Below are 11,821 nucleotides of genomic sequence, written 5' to 3' on the forward strand. Positions count from 1 at the left end.
GAGCCGATCAACACTGTGTTAGTCTCCGCGGTTACACGGTTTTGCAATCTGCTTCCTGGGAAGAGGAGGGAGGCAACAGTCCTGTGACTGCTGAAGGCTTGGTGTGGACTGTGTGGGCTTGGCAGGCAGAGCTGAGGTTTGTGGGATGTGGGAGTGCCATTCCCGACCTGCTCCCACATCCCTGGCTTGGCTGTGAGGCTCAGGGGCCTCCCTACACAGCTGAGAATGAGGACTCCCTCTCCAGAGATGCCAGAGAAGGAGGATACACTACCCAAAGTCAGAGGAGAAGTGAGACAAGAGTATGATCCAAGTCACCACGTCCTTCAACCTGGGCACCAGGAAAAGCGCTGTCCAGAGAGTATCATCCCAACATGTGCTGCAATAAGGTCCCTCCTAACCCCATGCAGCACAGGTTTTCCCTTGCTGGTTTAGACTGGGACACAGAATGACATTAAATCATGTCCTGAAGTAGTGCTGGATGCCACAAGCCAAGCACATCCCAGTTTCTCCTGGTCCTGGGAATAACAGGAGAGACACTTGCAAAAGGCAACTTTCCCTTCTCCAGTCTGAGCACTTAGCAAGGGACTTCACCTCCTGGACAGGTCATCCCACATTCCCTGCTGATGTATCCCCGTCTGCCCAGATTTACGTATTGAGTCTGCCCAGATTTACGTATTGAAATTCAAGCTCCTTGGTCGCTTTGGGGAGTGGAGGACTTTCCTTTGCATAAGCCCCAGGGTAAGAGCCTTTATGCAGACACCTTGTTCATGGGATTTGTCTCAATGGGGCCTAAGTCTGGCTGTGTCCTTCTTCAGGGTGAGGCCCTGTTCCCATGGGAGTCCTCTAGTTCACCCTCTCATCTTCCCTGAGGCCCTTATTTCTGCCCTTTGCCTTGAATCCAGTCATCTTTGTCAAGGATGGTGAATTTGGCTCCGTGTAAAACTGCTGTGTTGTAACCCCATTGAATATATGATGTACCCCAAAGCTATGGGTTTGCTTGTGATTCCCAACTCCCTGTTTGCCCTGGATGTCTGGGGAGCACCTACCACCCCTGCCTGCTGCAGAGCCCTAAAAATGAGCCTAGGGGAGGCAGAACAGCCCTGCCTCCTCCAGCAGGATGGCAGCAGCAGACATGGCTCCCCCAGGGAATACACAGCTCCAAGGGTAAAAATAACTTCTTCTGGAAAGGGAAAAGGGCAAAGCAAGCAAAGAAGAAAGGGTGAGTCAAGCCACGTTTGCACGGGAAAGGGAAGGTGGGGGGAAGAGCAACAACACAATACTGAGCCAGGGGATCGGTGCTACAGAGCAGTTAGAGGGGGATGAGGCCCAAGAAGTTCTAGAGAGACATGTCTGTCTCTGGAGGACAAGGGCTGGAAGATGTGTCCCTGCTCTGCCTGACATCACCTGGGTAGTGCTGGGGGGAGTGGCCACAAAAACCACATCCCCAGGGTGCTCTGAACCCCGTGCAAGGCTTTCCCCTCACAGTGCTGGCCTCACCGAGCTCCTCCCCAGCTCCCATGTGTCTCCTTCGCTGCTGACCCCATTCCATGATGGGGATCACAGCACTGGGAAGACTGGAGGTGCCAAACCTGCGCACGGTGGGTGCTGGGGTGTCTCATTTCAAGAGAGATTCAAACCACCCACTGCTGCTGCCTGTGAGAGACCTTGGCTTCCCCTCTGCCAGCAAGCAGCAGTCACACCTCTGTGTGGGCATCCCGAGCACGGGGCTGAATGTGGAAGCAGCTAGTGCTTAAAAAGAAGGTAATTCCAAGAAAAAGCTTGCGTGTATTAAGCAAGGACAGTGTGTACTCCAGATGGCTCAGAGAGGAAAAGAAGCAACAGCAGTGACCTTTTATAAGTGATGGAAAACCAGGCAGATAGCTGTGAACTTGGAAAGGGAAATGGAAAGAAGAGCAATCTTGGAAATTTTTACCTGGCAATTCTGACTTTGGTCCTGAACACAGCAAGGGGAAAGGCAGGGCGTGACATCAATCTCTGACCGGCTAAAGGATGATGGGATAACAAAAGTTAAGGCGTAGGGCTATCGAGGATCATAGATGGGGAGATTTCCTATCACTCTATAAAATGAGTGGATGTGGGAACATATATCAACTCATTGGTGAGGAGTTTGATGTAGTATCTAACAAAGCCATTTCTTTTTTTTTTTTTTAATTAATTTCTCTTGACTTGGATCTGAGCATCTTGGCTGAACGTTGCAATTTAAAGGTCCTCTCAGATGACCACGCAGCGTCTTGACTCCTCACAGATAAAGTTTGATTGTTTCTGTTACTGACCCCGTCCCTCCGTTGAAGCCGTGGCCCTGCAGATGTGAAACCACTGCAATTCATCTGCTTCCTCCAACCTCGGTGCAGATAAGACTCGACAAAACACTGCATCCTCCAGGATGGAGGCGGGGAGCGAGAAAGCCAGAAAATGAGTCATCCCAGCCTTACGGGCAGGAATTGCCTGGATCTGCGCTGTGCAGGAGGAGAGGAGCCGTGCAAGGGGCTTGCAGGGAGCTGGTGCTGGTCCTACAGGGATCCTGGAGCCTTCCCAAGGATCACCGTGTGCTTGCATCATCATCATCATCAAGACCTTAATCATAGAATCATTGAATGGCCTGGGTTGGAAGGGACCTTAAAGATCATCCAGTTCCAATCCCCTTGCCATGGGCAGGAACGTCTTCCACTGGATCAGGTTGCTCAGGGCCCCATCCAACCTGGCCTTGAATCCCAGTCCCAGGGGGTGGGGCATCCACAATTTCTCTGGGCAACTTGTGCCAGGGCCTCACCACCCCCTCAGTAAAGAATTTTTCCCTAATGTCTAATCTAAACCTACTCTCTTTTACTTTGAATCCAATCCCTTGTCCTATCACTCCATGCTCTTGTAAATAGTCTCTCTCCATCTTTCTTGCAGGCTCCCTTCAGGTACTGGAATGCTGCAATTAGGTCATCCCAAAGCCTTCTCTTTCCCAGGCTGAACAATCCCAATTCTCCCAGCCTCTCCTCACAGCAGAGCTGCTCCATCTCTCTGGTCATCTTTGTGACCTCCTCTGGACTCTCTCCAACAGGTCCATGTCCTTCCTGTGCTGGGGACCCCAGAGCTGGATGAAATCAAAAGACCCTCAATGAAAGCATCTGCCACTCTCCGACATGTCCTTGTGTCCCTCTCTTGTCCTGCAGGACTGGGAGCCATCTCTGCCGGCTTTCCACCAGTGAAGAACTGTCTTCTGAGAGGATGCAGCAGCAGTGGTTTGTGGCCAAAATCCTGAGGAGTGTAAATGTAGGCCACACTGCAAGAGAAAGTGGCTTTCCAACTGTGTGGCAAGAATGGCCCCTCATTAAGGAGCAGAAACGAGATCCATCAAGACTGTCTCTTGCAACATGCCCGAGTCCTGATTATGGTCATTTTCCTCCTTGCTTCCACTGCATGCCTGGGAAAGGGCCACAGTAATTAAAGTCTGAATCTCATTAAAATCCAGAAAGTGCTTGGCTTTCTGAGAATCCAATTATCACAAACGCCACGTAACGCCAGTCAGGGCACGGCTTGTTTTTGGTGTTTGGAATTATTTTTGTTAAACCTACAAATATGGTGTGAAATCAAATTTTCCAGAGGACGCTGCAAATCCAAAGAGGGCACAGTTATAAAAGCAGCTGAAGAGAAACGCCTTGGAGAGGGAGGGAGAGGCTGCAAGGAGGAACATGTGGGGGGAACATGATGCTGCTAAAGAAGGACAGAGCAGGGGTGTCCAGGCAGCAGGGATGATGCACATCCCACCCGAAGCCCTCTGGGGACAATCTGGCTGGGTCTGGACCAGCATCCCAGCGATATGGTTAGTCCCAGCTTATGGCTGGTGACTTCAGACACAGAGCAGTGGCCTGCTGTCTGTGACTCAACTGTGTCCCAAACTGTCCTGACTCACCACATGGCTGCTTGGGTTTTGCAGGGAAAGTCCTTGAGTTAATGGGCAGCTGGGTCCAGTGTGTATCCATGGGATGAGCATGAGGTGGGAAATGATGTGAGCTGGGCAGCAAGAGATGAAGCTGCTCTTCCTCTCCTTCCTCAGCGTAGCAAGCCCTACCAAAACACATGGTGGGATGCAGAAACCTGCCACTTTCCAGGGAAATTGGTCTTGGTCACAAGAGCTTGGCTGTGGAAAAGGAAGAGATGGGGTCTCCATCCTTCTCCAGGATAGGAGCCTTTCTGAGGACACAAGCCCCTTGTACAGCACATTTACAACTGGTCCCGGTGGCCATCCACCGGTTCCACAGTCCTTTCCCCAAACACTGGTGGGCTGCAACATCCAGAACATCCTCCCCCTCTGCTCCCAGCTTGTCCCCAGGGTTTTGCCAACAGTGGGCATGGCAGCATCCGTGCAGCCAGGGGTTATGGAGTGTCACCCCTAACCAGAGGTGGAATTTAGGATGCCTGGCTTTGCTGCTGAGTCACCACGGGGATGGGGACAAGGCACTTCGCTGCTCTGTGCCTCAGTTTTCTCAGCTGTAAACACGAATTAAAACGATTTCCTAATTTTGTTGGGTGCTGACAACCTCCAGCAGCGACACTGAGAAGCTCTGCCAGCCTGGGGTAAAAGGTGCTGGTTCAGTGCAGAGCAGCACCGTGTTTTTTGTGGCACAGTGTGTCTGCCATACGTTGCACTTATGTAACATTACTTAGCACTTGTTCGGCACCTCACATCTTTAACTAATGACACACACTCGAGCCACTTACCAGTGTGAAGGGAAAAACATCCAATAATGACTGACCTGGAAGCGCTGGACTGATTTCCACATTTCTCCAGGAGTGAGAATTGTGGAAATAGGTGGGAAATAGGGTTTTGAAAAAGAAAGGTCAAGCAAAAAGATACATTAAAAGAAAAAAAAAAAGGTGTGTATATATATATATATATGTATATGAAAAGTGTGCACGGAAGGAGTTGCAGGGTGAAAAAACCCACTGCAACTCCTCATGGAAACAGGGCTGCAGCACCTCCGAAGTACATTTAAAATTCACCTCCTCCTTCTTTTTGCAATTAAACACATATTCTTATGCACCTCGACGTTTAAAATAAATAATGACAATTTTTAGCGCTGGCAATTAAAAGCGACGCTGTTTACATTTTAATGAGCTCCTCCAGTGTGAGTAGCTCAGCTTCTTTCAATCAGAAACGGATGGATTTAGAAACAAGGCATCTTTAAATGCGCTTCGGATTTCTGTAAACAGTAGCCCAGCTCTGCTTTCAGGTTCTTGGGGTGGAGGGAACAGAGGGACAATCTGCTGGATAGAAAACTCCGCACAGCTTTTCTTCCCGGTGGCGATTCTCTGTGGGAGTGCAGAAAAGGAAGTTTATTTTGGAAGTGAGAAAAATAAAGCGAGGTTTTGTTCCAGGAGAACACAAAGATAAGTAGCATCTGTGCAGCTGGAAGTGCTGCGTGTGGCTGTGAAGCCCGTATTTACAGCTGCAAAATGCCAGGTAGATTCTCACATCCCGGGAGGACTTCAGAAGGCATCAAAGTGCTACCAAGCTGGTTTCCAAGATGCGTTTTCCACCCACCTTTGGCTTGCGCTTGGAAAATCATTAATCATGTTTCGGCTCGGCGCCATCCGTGGGCCTGGATTCGGCGTAGTGAGAGTTGATGAAAACTTTACTGCTGATTTCAGTACAAAAAACAGTGTTGTTACAGCCTGGGAAATACAGGTGGGGCACGTGGGGCCCTAGGGCTCTACCACATCAACGCTGTTCCGTCTGAACCTCCGTCAAACAGTTCCACGTCTCGCAGGCAGCAGGTTGTAGCCGGCACATCTGCATCTCAGATGCGAACCTCTTGGAGGGGATGTCAAAACAGCACTAGGAAAGCTTTTGCAGCTAAATAATTCCATCACAAACAGCAACTGTGAACAAGTTGATAAAGCGGATGGAGGGAGGGGAGGCAGGTTCAGAAATCCAGCGTTAGTAGGAGCAGAGTTGGGTTTAGCACTGCCAGGCAGTGTTCTCCTTCCTGCACCCTCACGCTGCTCAGTGAAGAGGTGTCATCATTTCTGACTCACGGAAAAATCCAGTGGCTTGCCCAGGGCAGCAGGGAGTCCTTGGAGGCAGGATGAGGTTTTAATGCTTTTTTTTGGGAAAAGTTATCATAGAATTGTAGAATGGTTTGTGTTGGAGGGAATCTTAAAGATCATCCAGTTCCAACCCCCTGCCACAGGCAGGGACTTATTCCACTATCCCAAGTTGCTCCAAGCCCCATCCAACTTGTCTTTGAACACTTCCAGGGATAGGGCAGCCACAGCTTCTCTGGGCAACCTGTGCCAGGGCCTCACCACTCTTAGAGGCGAGAATTCCTTTCCAGTATCTAATCTAAACCTACCCTCCTTAAGCTTAAGTTCTGCCCAAATATCCCCATTTCCCAGTGATTTCAGCCTGGCAGGCTGGCAGGGAAAAAGGTCCAGAGGCACCACAGCTCCTGAGAGCTCTAGCACTGAAAAATGCATTTACCTTGTCTCTCTGCTTCTGTTTCCCTCTACAAACAGCTCATCTTGGCTTAGGGTAAATGTAGGGAAAATGCCCTTCAAAGACCCACTATTGTTATGGAGTTGGGAGAGGAAAGGTAAATCGCTGTGGTTTGAAAGATAACAGAGCATCCCTGCCTTGGCTGAGTGTGTAAGGAGAAGGGATGAGGTGTTTAGGGATTGTCTGTGGTATTTCCATGGGAAATGACTCCTTCTTCAGGAGAAAAAGGCTGTAGAGATTCTTCCTTGGGCAATTCCTGATTGTTCCCCCCAGGGATGGCTTCTGGTGAGTGAACCTCCAGGCTTGTCCCTGCCAGTCCCAGGATCCCCTAAGCCTGTGTCCTTCCCTCTCTGCTCAGTCTCCTCCAAATACATAATTAACAGATAAAATAGTAAGACCTTCAAGGCTTTGCATTAACTTGTGGACGCCACACACCAGGACTTGCCAGGTGCGCGGCCAAAATCACACCCGGGTCCTGAGTTGCCTTCAGAGAAATCCATTAACAGCCAGGCCCTGGGGAAGGAGAAAGACCTGAAAGCTGAAACACACGAGAGCCATTCCATAGGGAAATGCAGTTTGCAGACTGACATCATGGCTCCCGCCTGCCCAGCGAGGCGAAGACCTCCGAGTCCGTGTGATTGAGCGATTATTCCCCATGGCAGGGCTGAAATCTGAATCTAAATTCTCAGTTTAATCACAGCAATGATTGAAGTGGGACTTTCCCCCTCCATTTTTGGTGCTTTCTGTGTAGCAGGGGTGGTGTTTCAGGCATTGGGGCTCCCCCAAAATGCTTCTGCACTTGAAACACTCATCCTTTCCCCTTCCCCAGAAGCACTGTGGGTGGTAAGGGCAGAAATGCTGGTGCAAAGTGTGTCACCCACACCAGGCCAGTGCAGTGATGTGACAGAGCCCCGAGGCAGCACGGCAAGTGCAGGAGGAATCCAAGCTGTCACAGCTTCCTGGCGTGAGGTGGAGTCGCCGGTTCCTTGGATGCTTTGAAAAGGAGCTCGTGGCTCATCAGCTCCTGCTGTAAGGCTGAAGGACCACCCCAACCTCCCAAAAACTATGGGGTTGTTGTCCTGCTGATTTGAGTCTGTACTCGGCTTTCACATTTTTCCAGCCAATCCTCCACCCAGTCCCTGCTTCTCTCCAGCTCAGCTGCTCATCCCAGTGCAGGCGTCCAACACACGCACTCATGTGATGAGTTACGCTTTGGAAGACCTTCCTAAAACTGCTTCTTGCAGACTGGGACTTGATGGGAATCCTTGGACATGCAGCATGTGAATGGAGTTCAGCCAAGCCACAGAGAGGATTGCATAGGGATAGAAAGCAAAACAGGGTTTTGGGGGAATTTAAGTCTGTGCTTGAAGGGACAGTAAAAGCCAGGGGTGAGGGAGAAGGCTGAAAAATCCCAAGCAAGGGTCTACCTAGGGCTGAAGTCCAGGAGTTTGTCCAACATAAAAGTAGGCCAAGGATGAGTCTCAAGAGGCTCCTCAAGGATGGGGAGCCATGGACAGATGTGTGCTCCTGGATCCAGCTGTGCCACTGGACCTGTTCCCCCTCCAGCCACTCCTCCCCACCCTCCAGCTGCTCCAGCCTGTTTAACACAAAGCAGCATTGCCCATTGGAGTGGATTTGGGGACAGAACGATGCTTCCATGTCCAACTGAGGACAGTAACAATTAGCTGGGACACAGTGACATTTCTAGCTGGCAGAGCCCTCTGTGGAGTGAAGATCTGCTCATGGATGGAGAATATAAAGGGGTAACCACGTGGGAGCCTTTTGAGACAGTTAAGGATTGCTGGGAGGAGGATACAGAGAGCCAGGCAGGAAAACTGGTTGGTCTCCATTGAAGGATTAAGAAGGGATTTACATCCAAAAGGTAGGAAGGAGATGAGTGAGGAGGAAAATGACATTATTGACAAGCCAAAAGGGCCAACACTCTGAGCAATCCCTAAAATCCTGTCCACCAAGTGTAGGGAGAAAGAGGAAAAAGAGGTTCTTTATATTTAAAAAATCAATCTGTGTAGGTTGCAGACATCCAGTACTTGTTCTCAGTTGCTAACAACAGGATTTGTTAACGAGCACATTGATCCTTGGGTGGTTGTATTTGAAAATCTTTAGACACTGTCATCCTTGAGAGGCAGAAGAAAGGAAATGTGGTGGTGATTTAAAACAAAAAAGGAGAGAATATAATTCTGGCAATCACCAACCAATAAAAGTAATAGAACAAATATTTAAGAAAAAATCATGATGAAATGTTTAGAGCTTGGTTCTGTCCACACAATAGTGTCAATGGGGAGAAAATTTGCAGAAGCCAGACGCTGAATAAAATTACCATGAGACAAGAGTCAGACTTGAGGGATGATTGGCACAGAAAACTGCCGGTTTTCTTCTTTTCCAGCTCTTTTTGGTGCTAAGAGGAACGCTGTTAGGGAACGGCACGGCCCGAGGATGAAGGCAGCGCAGCCTTTTATGAACATATGTTTTTATTTTGACTAATATATCTTGCTTCTTTGTCTTAGGAAATAAAAAAATTAGGAAAAAAAAATAAAAGCCTTGGTCTGAAATGTGGTTTGTACAAACTGAAAACACATTGAGGTGCAGTCAGTAATCCTGAACAGGAGTGGGCACACGGACCAAGGCACATTTACCAGGGCAGAATAAGAGTCAGGGCTAAAGATCAAGTTTCATTAACATCTTTGCTAATGATCTGGAAGGACGATGCCTTCCAGTATAAAATGAGATACACGGGGGTTGGTAAATTTGCAGAAGTTTGGGTGATAATAAAGAGCTTTCTCTGATTTTGTTCCAAACACCTGGAAATTTCCATCAAGCGGTGTTGAACACACTGAAACATCTCATCCCGTTGAGTGACATCTTCATTACTCACCACTTAGCCCACTCAGTGTCTCTTTTTAACCCTCTGAATGTACTTATGGGTGTCTTTCCCAGGTCTTTTTGCAGACCCGGCCCTGGTTTGATATTTACAGAGACATTTCTGGAGCAAACACGGCAGCCCAGCGCACGCAGCCGCCTTCTCCGGGCTCATCGCCTGCCTCCTTTCCCCCGCAACAAAAACCACTGGAAAGGCTGATGATGAGCATCGTGCCTCCAAATGTGTCACCCATCCCGACCTAACGTGGCTTAAACTGGTCCCACCAGCAGCCTCTGAGCTCTGTGTTTGCCCACACGCTCCTCTGGCTGCCTTCTCTTTGTGCTACTCGAGTGATTCACGGCTGTTGTTGCTCAAGACCTTTCCATCCTTGAGGTCTTGAGCAACAACAGCCGTGAATCGCTGGAGCAGCCTGAGCCACGTCCCTGGAGCGCTGAGCCAAGCTCTCGTGGCTGTCAGGAGAGAGGGAGCAGCAGAGGACACGGACCTGGGAGCATTTGTGTCTTCTCCAAGCAGGCCGTAAGGACACAAGGTGTGTCTGGGGCTGATTTCATGGCTCTTTGTCCCTTCTCCCAGATGCAGCTCAATGGTGACGGGAATCAGGCTGGTGATGGGAGAGCGTTACCCTCAGCGAGGGAGACCTTCATTTCTCAGTCTTCTCAGGACCTGCTGGGAATGAAGGGAGAGGAGGAAGAGGTGGGGATGGCGTTGTGCTGTTTTCGCCTGCAGTTTCTACAGCAGATCCCAGCACCCCGTTCTCTCTCCTGGCTGTGTCTGCCTGTGGCAGATGCCCTGGTCAGAGCATCACTGGTTGGCCTTGGGGCTGTAGCACCGTGGCCTCACACACCAGGAACAGGAGGCCCAGAGAGGGGAGGGATATACAACACTGACACCCAAGAGGTCTGGGGACGTGGAGGGATCTGGTCCTCAGGAGGAGCATTTTGCAGCTCCAGAGCTTTTGTAAAGCCTTAAATGAGGGGTGGGGTTCACAAACTGTAGGACCCTCCATCATCACCCATGGAAGTCTCAAGTGCCCCTGGGATAGAGGAGGAAGAAACCTGGAGAGAGCAGAAATACTGGATTCAGCAAATGATGAGGGGACCAGGAGCAAAATTACCAGGGGTGGGGTCTGGGTGGGTCAGCCATGGAGGCTTTACCCTGTGAGGGGCAGGAGGTGTGAGCTAAAGCCTTCTGGAGAGACAATATTTATCCAGTTTGGTTTGAAACTGTTTGAATCTGCTGCAGAATTTGCTCCCAAACAACCAAACAAAACAGAGGAAAAAGAAACGCATGTGAATGGATCCAAATGTCTCCTTATGGTGTTTGCTTTTGGGTTTTTTTTCTCTCCTTCTTCTTTTTTCTTAATGAAATATGTGGATTTTGCGTTTGCAGGACATCAGGGCTAATTTTTAGGAATGTGCTATTATTTTCTTTCAAAAGAAAGCACCCAAGGGGTTGCAAAAAACCCTGCACAAGATAATACGTGGTCTTCAGCCCTGAAGGCTGAACCTTTGGCTTTCCTGCCAGAGGAGCAGCAATCCCTGGGGTGGAAGGGCAGGCTGTCTGCAAGGCCTTCCAACCAAACCATGATCCTCGAGCAGGGCAGAAGACCAAAGAAAACTGCTGCCTCCCAGCACAGAGAGCAGGGAGGGTGGCCTTCCCAGGGGAAGCAGCTCCGGGATCACTGGGAGCTGGCAGGACCTGCTGTCTGGTACCTCCTCATCCCTTCCAGCCTCCAAGGCACCTCCTGGCTTAGGGGGGACAACACAACCCACATCTGACCCTGTCCCCTCCCTTGGAGTTGCTCTTCCAGGCCATGCTGGAATTGGCCGTGGACACCTCGTTCTCTGACTCAGCCTTTTTATCTGGGGAATTTACGGCCTTTCCTTCCTGCCAGCCTTAGTAAATAACCCCATCATCTGACTGGGCTTTGGGAACTGCCCAGGAGCAGGAGCCTCACAGGGAGGCTGAGATGACGGCCTGAAATCAAGAAGCGTTGCCAGGGCCAGGGGGGGTTCCCAGTGGGACTCTCATCCATGGCATCGCTGTCTCCAGTGGGGCCCTCACCTGCAGCATCCCCATCCCCAGCAAGACCCTTGTCCAATGGCATCACCATCCCTGGAGGGACCCATGGGATCATTATCTCCAGCAAGACCCTTTTCCTATGGCATCACCATCCCTGGCAGAAGCTTCACCTGCAGCATCACCCTCCCCAGTGAGATCCTTACCCAACACATCACTGTTCCTGGTGAGATCCATGGCATCACCATCCCCAGCAGAATGTGGAGCCAGGACCAGCAGGTCTCACCCACACCCAGGAAAGGGAACACTGGACACAGCTGTGCTCCCACACCTGCGACGCCTGGCTGGGATCTGGCTTTTATTTTCCTTTAGCTTGGAAGAGCATCCATGAAACT

The sequence above is a fragment of the Neopelma chrysocephalum genome, unplaced genomic scaffold (genome assembly GCF_003984885.1).
Source record: "Neopelma chrysocephalum unplaced genomic scaffold, ASM398488v2 Primary Assembly neopelma1_187, whole genome shotgun sequence".
Classification (NCBI taxonomy): domain Eukaryota; kingdom Metazoa; phylum Chordata; class Aves; order Passeriformes; family Pipridae; genus Neopelma; species Neopelma chrysocephalum.